General features: G+C 44.3%; 1 long non-coding RNA gene across 1 annotated transcript; it reads right to left on the bottom strand.

Moving 5' to 3' along the window:
- Positions 1–12,246: 12,246 nt before the first annotated feature.
- On the bottom strand, positions 12,247–12,765 carry LOC132462330 (uncharacterized). The gene is made up of 2 exons (XR_009526809.1): positions 12,451–12,765; positions 12,247–12,372 (listed from the first exon to the last, which is right to left on the bottom strand). It is a non-coding gene; the product is annotated as an uncharacterized LOC132462330 (long non-coding RNA).
- Between the last annotated feature and the right edge of the window lie 673 nt (positions 12,766–13,438).

The raw sequence follows: 13,438 nt of genomic DNA, 5'->3' as shown, positions 1-13,438 counted from the left end.
GCAGCCGGCTACGATCGAACATTCTCCAGTGGATGTAATCCGTTAGGACTATTTTAAACTCTCTTTTGGCATAGTACTCCAATATTGCTCTTTGTATGATAGGAGGCCGATGAAAATCTTGGTCTAGACGTGGATGGGTCATCTGAAAGGACTGAGATGTGCTCAGCATCTCCAACATTATAAATAAAACTACCATTTGAAAAAAACGGAGGGCTACGGAAATAGTCTGGAGTGAACTGAGGCCAGGTCCTCGATTGATAGTGTTGGCTATGTACGGCTGGGGAAGAATTTAAATATATTAATGATTTGCGCGAGAATCTATATCTCTCCAGCAAAAGTCATCCGGATATGCCAAGATGTCGAGCCGTGGTCTTATTAATCGCTCCCGGTGGATTGCACGAATAATTTGCGCTCCGATATTAACAGGCCTCTCATCAAAAGGGCATGCCATTGTGAACACATGAAATCTGCGGTGAACGCGGGTTTAAATACCCTAAACCGGTTTATGTTCCAAACTTAACCTGCGCAAAACCTGCTCCGACCAGGTTTGATTCAGAGCATATGTTTCTATAGTAACTAACATACCGTGTTCATTTTGGATCGGAAAACCTAGGGTTACCGCAAACCCCTGGTTAACTTACCCATTTATGTGATAAAACCGGCTTTGTGGAATACCCCACTTAGTTAGGGAAAGTTAGGTATTTTTTTCCTGAAATCATTTATTACAAATAGCTTTTTTTAAACTATGTGTTCCTATAGGTGTCTAGTAACATCTCCCAATTTATCCATGGCCAAATCCTCTGGGAATCGCCTCAGGAGGGCCTGGGTAAGAATAGTGAAAAAAGAATTATAGCAAAAAGGGCCTTTTGAGATGGCTAACTAGGGTTTTTTAAGGGTCCTGAATCTATCCCAGTCATTAGTTTTGAGTAAAAATGACTCAAAATCCATAAAAAAAAGGATTAATTGAACAATTACAAATCAAAACTTGCGTTATCAGTTGTTTGCTTTTTAAGTCTTGACGAATCTGAATCTCACAGCATGCATTCTTTGTACGTCGATTGTCAGGTGCACGATACAACTTCCAGCCTCTGTCTGGGTTATAGCCACATATATGATTGACTTTCAAGAGAGTTTTACTTTGAAAAAAAAGAGAGACCTTTCAAACTATTCATGAGAACATAGAATACAGGTAACTTACAAGAGTATTTTTCAAGCATTACAATATTGATGCCCTTATTGCAGAGGATACAAACATCAAGGTAGACCAGGTGTGCTGATAGGGTTTAGGATGGGGAGCTGCCAGCACTTGAAATACTTGGCCCAGACAGTACGTTGCGTCGTTTCATCCTGTATGATCGTTGGTCCAGAGCATCTTGTCCTATGGATGGATGGATGAAAGACAATTTCGTGAGCTTTTTTTCATGCTACAAAATGTATTGGATTGAAATGATGAGTTGGAAGGAAGGAATGACAGAAAGTGGCAACAACATTAGAGGTGGAGTCCTGACGGGACTTGCGATTGTAAATATTCCGCTCCATCGGGTTTTCCTTTGTAGGCGCGTTGAGAGGAGGAGCGGGCGAATCCGTTGTCAGTGTGCACATGTCAGTGATACGCGGGTTTATCCAATAAGTGGTAGTGAACCTGTGTGCGTGTGTGAATGAGAATGACAGGGAGAAAGCGTGCTATGCGGAGATGAATGAACGGAACGATATTTATGTTTCAAAATGGTGTAAAAATAAAAAATAAATAAATAAATAAAAGCAGAATCCATTTTTTTGATGCTCGGTGTTGATTCTGTGGCACTGCGCCACATATTGGTCTATGTATGGGAAACACTGCTGTAGTAGGCTATGCCATGCGTTAAAATAATGACAATAATAAACTCGAGCAAAGTAGGCTATATCCCAGCCTTCCAAAACAAAATCTCGGTTTAATTTGTAGGGGTGTCAACAATAATCGATTCGGCTATGCATCGCAATGCGGGGCATGCACGATTCAGCATCGATGCTGCAACGTGCCATAATCGATTATGTCGCTGTTTATTTTCGGGCCTTGAGTGGACAATAGAGTTGTGAAGTACATGCTAAGCGGCGGCGCTAGCTAGCAACAACAACAACACTGGCCTGATTTCCACCGGGGACGTAAGCGCCGCAGAACGGCTGCGCCGCGGTCACCGCTGCTGATCGCTGCCACTCTATTCAATGAAACCATTTCCACCGGCTCAGCAGCGTCCCAGAAGTGGCGTGCCGCGCCACAGCGCTACCATTCCGTAGCACTTCTATTTTCGACGCGAGCCGTTGCTGAACCGTGTCAATTTCAACAGAGCTGATCGAGCCGGGCAGGAAGTGAAAAAGAAAAAGCCATAGAGCATCCGGTCAATTTTTGAAAATAAAACACAATACTCAGCTCATTTAGCCTATCACAACTTCCCATCAACATAACGTCATGAACGGTGGCACCAGGTCAGCAGTCAATCAATCAAAGGGTCTCAGAGGGTCGGCAACATGGACGACGAGAGACTGATTGTCGAAGTGGAGCAACATAAAATAATTTATGAAATATATCATCCTTTTTATAAGGACAATATCAGAAAGGACAAAGCCTAGCATTTAATTGCAGTAGGTTTGGGAGTTGAAGGTGAAAAAACTTGGCTTATTGTGTGATTTTACATTAGCCTAATGTTAGCTAACTTAAGCTGGATGCTAGCTAGCAATTCATTTTAGGCTGCAACTAAGAGATACAATTATGTATGGGCCTATAAATAAAAAAACCAAAAAAATTTAGAAAGCAAAATGATTTACTTACCATGTCAGAAAGTAATTTTGTTTGGAGCAGCGGCTAGTGTCTTCGACTCACATCCGGGAGACCGGGGTTCAATTTTCACGCTTTGAATAAAAGCGGCTGCAAAATACACCTACCTTTATATTTTCTCGCAACGATCCTGCTTCTTCTCCACATGCAGAGAGGTCATACTACTTAGCATGTGCATAGCAGGTGCAATACTGTAGTGTTTTTAAAAAAAGTTATTCAGAGTGGGTTTATCTCGAATTTAATGAGCAGATAAAATTTTTCAACAGAACCCATAGGTTAAATTTGGCATATCAAAATTTCAGGGTTAAGGAGTCATTTTGACTCATAACTAATGACTGGGATAGATTCAGCATCCTTAAAAATCCCTAATAAGCCATCTCAAAAGGCACTTTTGGTAGATTTTATTTCACTATTTTTACCAAAGCCCTCTCTGGGCACCCAACTTTGATTGGCTCTCAAGGCGATTCCCACAGGATTTGGCCGTGGGTAAATTGGGAGGTGTTACTAGACACCTATAGGAACACATGGTAAAAAAAGCTATTGGTAATAAATTATTTCAGGAAATAGCAAATAAAATACCTAACTTTCCCTAACTAACTGGTGGAACAGTGTTGCCAGTGCAAGATGAGCTCCCTGTGCTTGCCGACGGCGCCCTAACTGAAGCAGGGGGTAGCCAAATCCTTGAGGCCCAAGCAGCCTCTGGGGTGGAAGGCAAGGTAGGTGGACGGGTAATAAAAAACCTGTACACGCTGCCCCGCTATGATCAATCCCCTGCCAGTCCTGGCTCCAGAGACGAGGCCCGGGTGAAAGTTCGCCTTGCCCGTCTCAGGATGGAGTACCAGGAAAAGGCACAGGACCGGCAAGCACAGTTAAAGTTCCAGCTGGAGGTAAGAAAGCTGGAGATAGAAGCTGACACAGCCGTGAGGCTGCGACAGATGGAGCTTGAGTCTAAAGGCCGATTCATACCTCCGGATCTGGACGAAATTCGTCGGTCCGCCCCAAACGTTGCCTCCGGAGCTACCCTTCATACCTCCGTTTGGTTTCAGCGTTGTTATGGATGTTATGCAATACAGTACATCCTCTAGAGGGCCCTGTCCTGTCTATAAATACCAGCATCGACAATCTCAAAATCTATCAGTCTCAAACATGGCATCTGTAGAGGAGTTGATTTTACTTTGTCTCATCAGAAATCGCAGACAAAGGCGCAAAAAGTGTACGCGGCAGTGGCATGTGAGACCACTCATTGAGAACCGTCGAATCAATGGTGAGTTTGTTTCTTTAGTTTTGCCGATGAGAGAGCTAGACGACGAAAGGCACTTCCAATACTTTCGGATGTCCACCGCTACAGGGATCAGCCAGCAAGCCCTGGCAGCCAGCTACAAATTGGGCAATGCAATGGTCAGCAATATTATTAAGGAGGTGTGTCAGGCTCTGTGGGCTTGGCTGAAGGAAGAGGTCAAGTTTCCGCAAGTCGCACAATGTGGGGCTCTCAGCGATGACTTTTGGACGAAGTGGGATTACCCCAATTGTATTAGAGCAATTGATGGCAAGCACATCCGCGTCAAAGCGCCAGCACCTTTTTCAATTATAAAGGTTTTTTTAGCTTCATTTTGATGGCTGTCTGTGATGCCAATTACCGCTTCACCTTCATTGACATCGGAGCCTTCGGCAGGGAAAGCGATGCTGGGGTCTTTGGTCGGACGAATTTGGAGAGCAGCTCATTCAGGGACAACTCCCTCTGCCGCCAGACGCGCCTCTGCCTGGGACAGATGTGCTGACACCGCCTGTTTTTGTTGCGGATGAGGCCTTCCCCCAGAAGGTCAACATCATGCGCCCATACCCAGTTAAGTGAATGGAGTAGCCCATCGAATGAAATATATCAATTTATATAGACCACTACAACAATAAAATGTGTTTCCATGCTAACTAGTGTAATGTATATTACCCAAACTGCCACACACATTAAAACGAATGAATCAGTTATTTTATTAAACTACAGCCTCAGGGCACTGACAGCAATACCTTCTGTCCATTGTTGCAACATCTCTTCTGATTATAAGAGCCACAACTTTAGCCCACCTAGACTATTTTATTTCACAGAACTCCTTGAACTTGCAAGCATACATTTACAGTGCCTGACTTAATATGGCTCTATAGCATGCTCTTTAGCTCTTGCTGCATTTGTATTATTGGTTCAAGAAGGACCAAGGTTTTCTAATAAGAATGTTCTGTTAATAGGATCTCAACAACTGTCTCAGGACCATGAGGTGTACAATTACCGGCACTCAAGGGCAAGGCGGGTCATTGAAAATGCCTTTGGCATTCTTGCTGCCAGGTGGCGAATACTGGGCAGGGCTATGGAGTGTTCTAATGACACAGCTGAGGATGTCACAAAGGCTTGTGTGGCTCTCCAAAACTTTTTATCAAAAGGAGACCAATCCCTGCCTGAACAAAACCGCTACATACCCCCAGGAATGATCGACAGGGATGGTGCACCTGGAGAATGGCGACAGGTGGTCCAGGGAGACACCAACCTTATTCGCACCAGACGCATCACAGCCGCAAGAGCCACCCAGGATGGCATTGCTGTCAGGGAACTTCCACACAGAGCCAGGCAGGATTGACTGGCAGGACAGGCATGTCAGACGTGGCACGCTGTACATATGAAAACTTTATTTCAGACTCAAGTCCATAAATAGCACATGTACAATAAAAATACAATACAAAAATATAAAAAGTCAGTTAATATACAAACATTTCAGCCAGTGCACCCTCAGGCTGGAGGTATAGCGAGCACAGCTCAGAGTGGGATTTACAAGTACCACAATGATACCATTCCGAGATTCCTCCAAACGTTTCATAAATTTAAACATGAGATTTCTTAAAAGTGCATGGAATGTGCTCACTCCTGCAGTGACAAACATCTGGCTGGCACTGCCCCCTCTGGGTATTTTTTAAAAAGGATGCACATAGCATCATTGTACGCAACTCTCAGCCTCTGCATGCTAGATTTCTTGTAGCTTGACCATAATTGAGCGCAGTAAAGCGGTGTACAATATGCTTTGAACAGGGCTACCTTCACCTCTGTTGAACAAAAGCTGAACTTGCGTGCAATTGTGTTTGCCTGGGCGTATAGTTTGCAGCATTGTCTGTACACATCATCATCATCATTCAACTGATCATTTATAAAATGTCCAAGGTATTTTATCCTTCTACATACATCTAGAATATTGCCAGACATTTGGAAATTTAGCCTTTTTCCTGCTTGGTTCTACATATTAAAACAGCACTCTTGCTAGCATTATATTTAATGTCATGTTTTAATCCATACTCAGTGCAGATATTAAGGAGTTGCTGTAGTCCAGCACTACATGGGCTCATAATGACCAAATCATCTGCATACATAAGGTGGTTCACCAACATCTCACCAGTCATACACCCTGTGTTGCAGGCTCTCAATTGCATGGACAAATCATTGACATACAAGTTGAATAAAATTGGAGACAAGATTCCTCCCTGCCTAACGCCATTGCCAACTCCAAAGGGTGCTGATATACTACCTCCCCATTAAGGCCCCGTCCACACGAAGCCGATTTCATGGCGAAACCGCAAAGGTCTTGTACGGTTCGGCCTTCCGTCCACACGAAGCCGGCGAATCCGCTGACCGAAACCGCAAACTTCTGAAACCACCCTCGGAGGTGGTTTCAAATCTATCCGGTTTCGTTTTGGTTTCGTGTGGACGCCTGAAACCGACTGAAACCGCAAACCATGACATCATCGCCCCACCCCTCGACCTCCTAGCCAATGGCTCTTAAGCCCGCGGAGTCTCAGAAATCACAACAAAAAAGATGATGGCGGACTACAAGCTTGTAATCGTTCTGCAGCATATCATGTCCCTTGTTGGGTTGCTAAGCCATTATTTATTGAGAATCTAGTTCGCCATCGTAGAAGAGCTGTTTGTTTGTGTTGTTAGTGGTTCGGGGGGCAGCCTTTATGCGCATGCTCGCCTCTTCTTCTTCTGGATTTGTGTACCAGAAGCAGCGCCCCTTATGGGCCTGGAATGTTTACTACAGCGTTTCTACAGATCTATCCGGTTTCGCTTGGCTTCGTCTTTACGGAGATACTTCGAAACCGGATAGATCGAAACCGTAACGGTTTCGCCCGTTTCGGCTTCGTGTGGACGGGGCCTTAATCTGCATCTTCTGGTGAGCATACCAGTAGATCAGAACCCTTACAATATACCCAGGCACGCCCCTTTGTGTTAGCTTCATGAACAGTTTCCTGTGGTTAACTATCAAATGCTTTGGAGGCATCGATAAAGGACAGATGAATACACTGAAGATGTTTTATATAATGTATGTGTTACTGTCAGGGACTGTCAGGTCTCTTTTTTGTTTGAATAAAATTTGTTCTTTATGCCATACATTGTATACACAATCTCTGGGCATAACCATACATAAATAACAAACAAATGTCATAAGAGTGCTAATTTATTTATTTTTAACACCAAAGTGCAACGGTGTCAAAGGCACTTAACTTAAATAACAGTACAAAAACAATACAATTCAGGGGTCTTAAGTAAAGATAGAACATGTGGAACAAAACATTTACAACATAACAAATAATAAATAACAATTAAATGTGCAACAGTGTCAAAGGCAATTAACATTTTAAATAACCGTAGAATAATAGAATAAAAAGAACAAAATATTTGGAACAGAACATAACTTATGTATCTATACGTCAGCATTAGCTGCTGGATCTCCTTCATGAGCTTCTTGCCATCTGTGGCTGGAAGGTCCTGAAGAACAGTGTTCAGGTAGGCCGTAAAAGTGCTAAACACATTTTTATTGTCCCGTTCCTCACGCCGCAACTCCTGCAGTCTTTCGAGCAATGCTGCATCGACCGGATCCGGAGCCACCTCTGTAGTTCTTCTCCTCCTCTTCGTGGCTCCAGGTTGAGAGCTCTGAGAAGGGGGGGGGGCTTCCCACCTCAGTTGGTGGTGTTGGTGGTGGTGCTGAAGAGGATCCAGGCTGTGAACTGCCCACTTCCGCCGCCGCCGCCTCCTCCGCCGCCTCCTCCGCTTGATCTTGAGTCTATAAAAGTACAAAATATATCATTAACTCTAAACTCCAACACAACATTCTTTGTTTGCAAAATATTTTCATTGGTGAGATGTCAAGGATTATAGATCGAACTGTATTTGACAGAGGACAGATGTAGGTTGCTAGTGAAAGAAGATTGGCTTTCAGTCTTGTACAGTTTATTTCTAAAGTATGTTTGATTAAAAGTGTTTCAATTGACCCGGTAAATAGGTAAACGACTCAACAATATTAATCATTTTATAAAGAAGACATAAAAGATACTTACATCAAACTTGGACGAGGTGTTTTGGTGTCTGATGTGCACCTTCAGCAACGCCAATTGCATCAAGATGGGATGTTCTGGGCCCCCAGCAGCATCCCCACACTTCTTGGACTTGCCCTTGTTAGGGGCTCCGACAAATCTGTCCCTGGCAAGATTCCATTTATTCTGCGCAGTTCCACGGCAAGCGCTATTTCCTCCCAACTGTTCTTACATCTTTGTTTGTCGCGATGACCCGGATCAAACAGGTGGATATCAGGGTTGCCGCGGTATACGGTATTACCGGTGTTGAGGCCAACAACGATTACTCGGTGTTGCACAACGGCAACACCGTTTTTTTTTTTTTTCAGTAATAAAAAACAAAATCAGTAAAAATGTAGTATAATTATAAATAAGAAAAATATAATGTGTAGAATAGGCCAGTTCTGCTCTGTGCGGGAGAATTGTCGCGCCGAGAATTGACGTGCTTCCTTACGAGACCGGTAACCATAGCAACGCCGGTAAACAAACCCCGCGAAGCCCAATCCCTACGTGAGCTCCTCGCACTACGGCCATCCGGAGGCACAAAGAGCTTTTGGCCGTGATATTATGATATATAAAATTATATTATACTATTATATATAGAACGTTATAAGACGCCGAGGATTGGCGCGCTGCCAGCCGCTGTCACCGAGTGTGAGAGGAGAGTTGACGGAGAAGATGGCGGTTGACCTATAGTTTCAAAGTTAATACTGGTAATACTGGTGTTGACACAAGCGTATTACTCGGTGTGAAAATGTCCACACCGTGGCAACCCTAGTGGATATACCCCCTCACCAACTAGCAGATCCTCTCCTCCAAATTTTGCGCCATTTTTAAATGTCCCGTTCTCTCTTCTTTGTTTGGTTTATATTCGCGAATGGTCTGACTTTATACTGTAGCCTCAGTTTCCGGTGGTATTGCTCCGTTTCTCCCGGAGCACTCCGGATTCGTAAGCTCAGAGGCGACGGGCCCATTGACGGATGAAACACCTCCGGGAGCGGACGAAACGGTCCGTATCCGTATTTACCGTAGGGTGTGAATGGGCCTTTAGAGGGATGTGCCTGTTGTGGGGAAAAAACGGTCTGTCTAGCTACTGGACCAGATAAAATGAGACAGAGAGGTAATAAAGTCTATCGGCACGAGGACCTTGGATTTATTAAGTAAAGTGGCAACGGTTATACAGAGTCATAAAGCGTGAGAAATCGAATATGTCTAAGTCCCTAATCAGCGCTGATGGTTCGTCTGGAGCTTCGCCTCCGTGGAAGGTCTGCTTCAGAAGAAGGTGAAGAGTCCCTGTGTGATGCAGTCTTATGCTGTATCCTCCTCTCGATGAGGTGTGTGCGTTTGAGGTGTGTGCGGTTCTGTGTGTTTTGGCTCCCAGGCCCTGAGAGAGCTTCGTAACGGGGAGAGTTCCTCGTGTCTCCGGTGTGATAAATTAAAACGGGGAGTGCCCCCCTGAAATGTCTCGTGTGTGATAATTTAATGTGGCTCTCAGGCCCCTGGTGTGGGCAGAGGTATCTCTTGGTTCCTCCTAACGGGGAAGAGCTCTCAAAATGTCTCCTGTGTGATAAATTAATGTGGCTCTCCCGTTCTGGAGATGATACTGGTGCATTGTCTGAGTGTCCACCATCTGCCTGCCTGGGAGATGGGGCCTTCAGCTCCGGCCTTGACCTGACTATATATTATCATGTTTGTGTTGTTGGGTTAGAGCAAGAGTTGACTATATTATAATGTGTCCATGTGATGTGCTCATCAGGCTAGGGTAGGAGTTAGCTATATTTATAATGTACATGTGATGTACTCAGCAGGTTATTTTTCCCAACACTGTACAAAATACATTCACTGGCGCAGGTATGTCTTCCTCTCCCACCAGTTCACCTCGGGCTACCACATTTGATAGAAGTAAGCACATTGCTTTAGTATCCATGTTGCGCGAACCTGAAGTTGAGTATTTGAACGTCTCGCTACTGCTTTACAGTGGCCAGCTGAAGCATGGTCTCTCCTGCTTCAGTGCAAAATTCACGGGAAAGCCCAAGACGCTGTTGCTGCACTCCCTTTACAGGACAGCTTAGATTATGTCTCAGTTAAAGCTGCCATACTGCGTGGATATGACCTGGTCCCTGAAGCCTACCGACAAATTAAGAAATCACAAGAAAACCCAGAGGCAGACTTATGTTGAGTTTGCCAGGGAAAAAGGAACCCTGTTTGACAAGTGGAGTACAACCTGTAAAGTAAATGATTTCAATTCTTTGCTGGAGTTAATCCTTTTGGAGGAATTTAAAAAGTACTTGCATGATCGTATTGTGGTATATTTGAATGAACAAAAAGTAAATTCACTCTCCGCTGCAGCCGTACTGGCTGATGTGTATGTGCTGACTCACAAGACTGTTTTCCCATCAGTCTCCGTTGAGAAGCCCCGAGATAATCCAGCTTCGTCAGCAGGTTTGCCCAAATTACTGTCTCCGAAGAGGGAAGAGCTGGAATGTTTTTATAGTCATAAACCTGGGCATGTTATCGCTAACTGTTTGACTCTTAAACGAATGGAGCAGTCTTCCCACGGTTCACCGTCTAAGGGAGTTGGGTTAATCAAAGTTGAGTCTTGCACGAACACCGAACTTGGCCACCATGGAAGTTTTGATGCCCGTTTCAAACCGTTCGTTTTTGACTGTTTTGTATCATTAACAGGTGAGCCTGCTGATCAGCACTTGTGCGCGTGCTGAGAGACACAGCCTGCTCCCAGTCTGTGATCCTTGCTTCAGCCTTGCCGTTCACTGAGCAGTCTGCGTGCGGTTATGGTTCTATATTACGGGGCATTGAGATGGATCATATGCCTAAGGCGGTACATCTTATCCATATCCAGTCAAAATTAGTTACCGGGTTTTTTCCCGTAGCCATTTGTTCGGCCTTGCCAATTCGAGGTATTGTACTGTTAATGGGTAATGACATTGCCGGTGGTAAAGTGACCCCCACACTGGAAGTGTTGGATTCCCCTCAGTGTGTGGAGTCACTACAGGTAACCCAGCCACATCCTAATCCATTTCCTGTTTCCGTAGTCACCCGCGCCCAAGCACGTAAAAATGAAGGTGACGTCTCGTTGTCGGATAGTGTGCTTATGTCAACTTTTCCGGGGATACGGAGCAGGAGGAAGGGGTTGGGAAAGAGACTGAGATCAGTCCAGACAATGCACCCCCGGTTACCCGTGGCCGCCTGTGCGCTGCGCAGAGAGCTGATCCAACACTAAAGAGCTGCTTCTCCAATGTGGTGAGTACCGACAAAGCAAGCAGTGAAAAAGTAGCCCATTTAGTTGATAATGATATTTTGGTGCATAAATGGACCCCTTCTGTAGCTGTTGACTCTGATTGGAATGCCACTTACCAGGTAGTGGTTCCCTCTTTGTACCGACAGAATGTTCTCTCTGTAGCCCATGAGAGCAAGTGGTCAGGACATTTAGGGGTAGGAAAAACTTAGCAACATATCCTCAGACATTTCTTTTGGCCAGGCCTGAAATCTGACGCTGAAGTACTGCCTCTGTTGTCATATGGGAGAAAGAGGTATTGAACCCCCAACTCACATTCGGGACGGGACGCAACCAAGGAGTCAGTTGGTCAAAAGCAGGATTCGGCTCAGAGAGTTGTAGGTTGCAAAAATGGTGCCGGTTTATTTACAGTGCCAAAAAGTACAAAAAGTCACACAAAAGAATACAGCCTCTCGGCAAGCTGTTGTATATCAAATGCCCGACCTTTTTCCCTTCTTCTTCTATTTCTTCTATTTGGTTTTATTGGCGGTTGGCCAACAAACATGTGCATTACCGCCACCTACTGGTTTCTTTATGCATCTTTATTTACTATTGTAACCCTGAGTTACCCGGATTTCATATTTTCTTTATCAAATTTGTTTCTTTTAAATATCCAAATACGTGCCTATAGCATCTATCTCCTGACATTTTCCTTAATATATTCTCTAACTCATATCTTTCTTTAATTCCTGCCAAATTATCCTGCATTTGTCGTCTCTCTACTTCATACTTTCTACAAATGTTCATTACATGATCTACAGTTTCCTGCTCCTCACAATGATCACACCTCCCTGTGTCATGTTTTCCAACCATAAACAACGATGCATTTAGCCCTGTATGTCCAAATCTTAACCGTGATATTACGGTTTCTTCCCTTCTGCTCCTTCCTGTTCCCCTGGCCTCTCCTACTTTCCTCTGAATTTTATAAAACCACCTTCCCTTCCTCTCCTCCTCCCACCTCTTCTGCCATTTCTCCTTCATTTTCCTTTTAATTATGTTTTTACCCTCCATCTTGCTGATATTTATGCGTAATTCAATTTCTTCACATTTTGTTGCCTCTTTTGCCACCTTATCTACCACCTCATTCCCTCTCACTCCAATATGTGCCGGTACCCACACAAACACCACTGTTATACCCATCATCTCTATTCTATATAAAATCTGTTTTATCTCTATTAGAATGTCCGGCCTGCTATCTGACTTACTGCTCTGTAGACTGGTTAGAACTGAACTTGAGTCCGAACATATTGTTACTCTTACTGGTCTAGTTTCCTCTACCCAACCTTTTTCCCTCACCATGTCAACCCATTAAATAGGCCTACCAATCAGGGCCGATTGGGTGAGCCCACTGGGATAGGTGACACATCAATCAAACACCACAGAACAATAGCCCCAACAGTATATGTTCATCAAACGATGCATACAAATATATACACATACACCAACAGTCTTTGGTAAATAAATCACACCAACCATAACGACACTCAGAAGTACACAGAAGTACAAACGCTACCTCACCACCCCCGCCATTAGCAAACCAAATGAACACTCCTGGAACAGAAAATAAAGCCCTGGTTCCCATGCGGCATGGGTTCCCCATGGACCAGTTTGCCGGACGGACAGGAAGAAGGGTAGTTGACAAACAAATGTATGTGTGAATTATCTAGCATGTTGTAAATAAATGGAGTGTATTAAACTGTGGTGTGTGGTTGTTTGTAGTGTGGTGCTATGTGTGTATGCCAAGGTAAACGGCTAAATGGTAGCATCTGGGGAAATGCAACCCTCGCTTTTGCCAGATTGCGGGTAAATCCCCCCGCACCATTACACCCAATACCAGCGATAGAGCCGTTTGAGCGTGTAATAATTGATTGTGTTGGGCCTTTGACCCGAACTAAGAGTGGAAATAAATATTTGCTGCCATCATGTGCGCTGCCACTAGAGTTGCC

This window comes from Gadus macrocephalus, chromosome 8, assembly GCF_031168955.1.
Source record: "Gadus macrocephalus chromosome 8, ASM3116895v1".
Classification (NCBI taxonomy): domain Eukaryota; kingdom Metazoa; phylum Chordata; class Actinopteri; order Gadiformes; family Gadidae; genus Gadus; species Gadus macrocephalus.
This window is presented reverse-complemented; position numbering and strand designations above follow the sequence as displayed.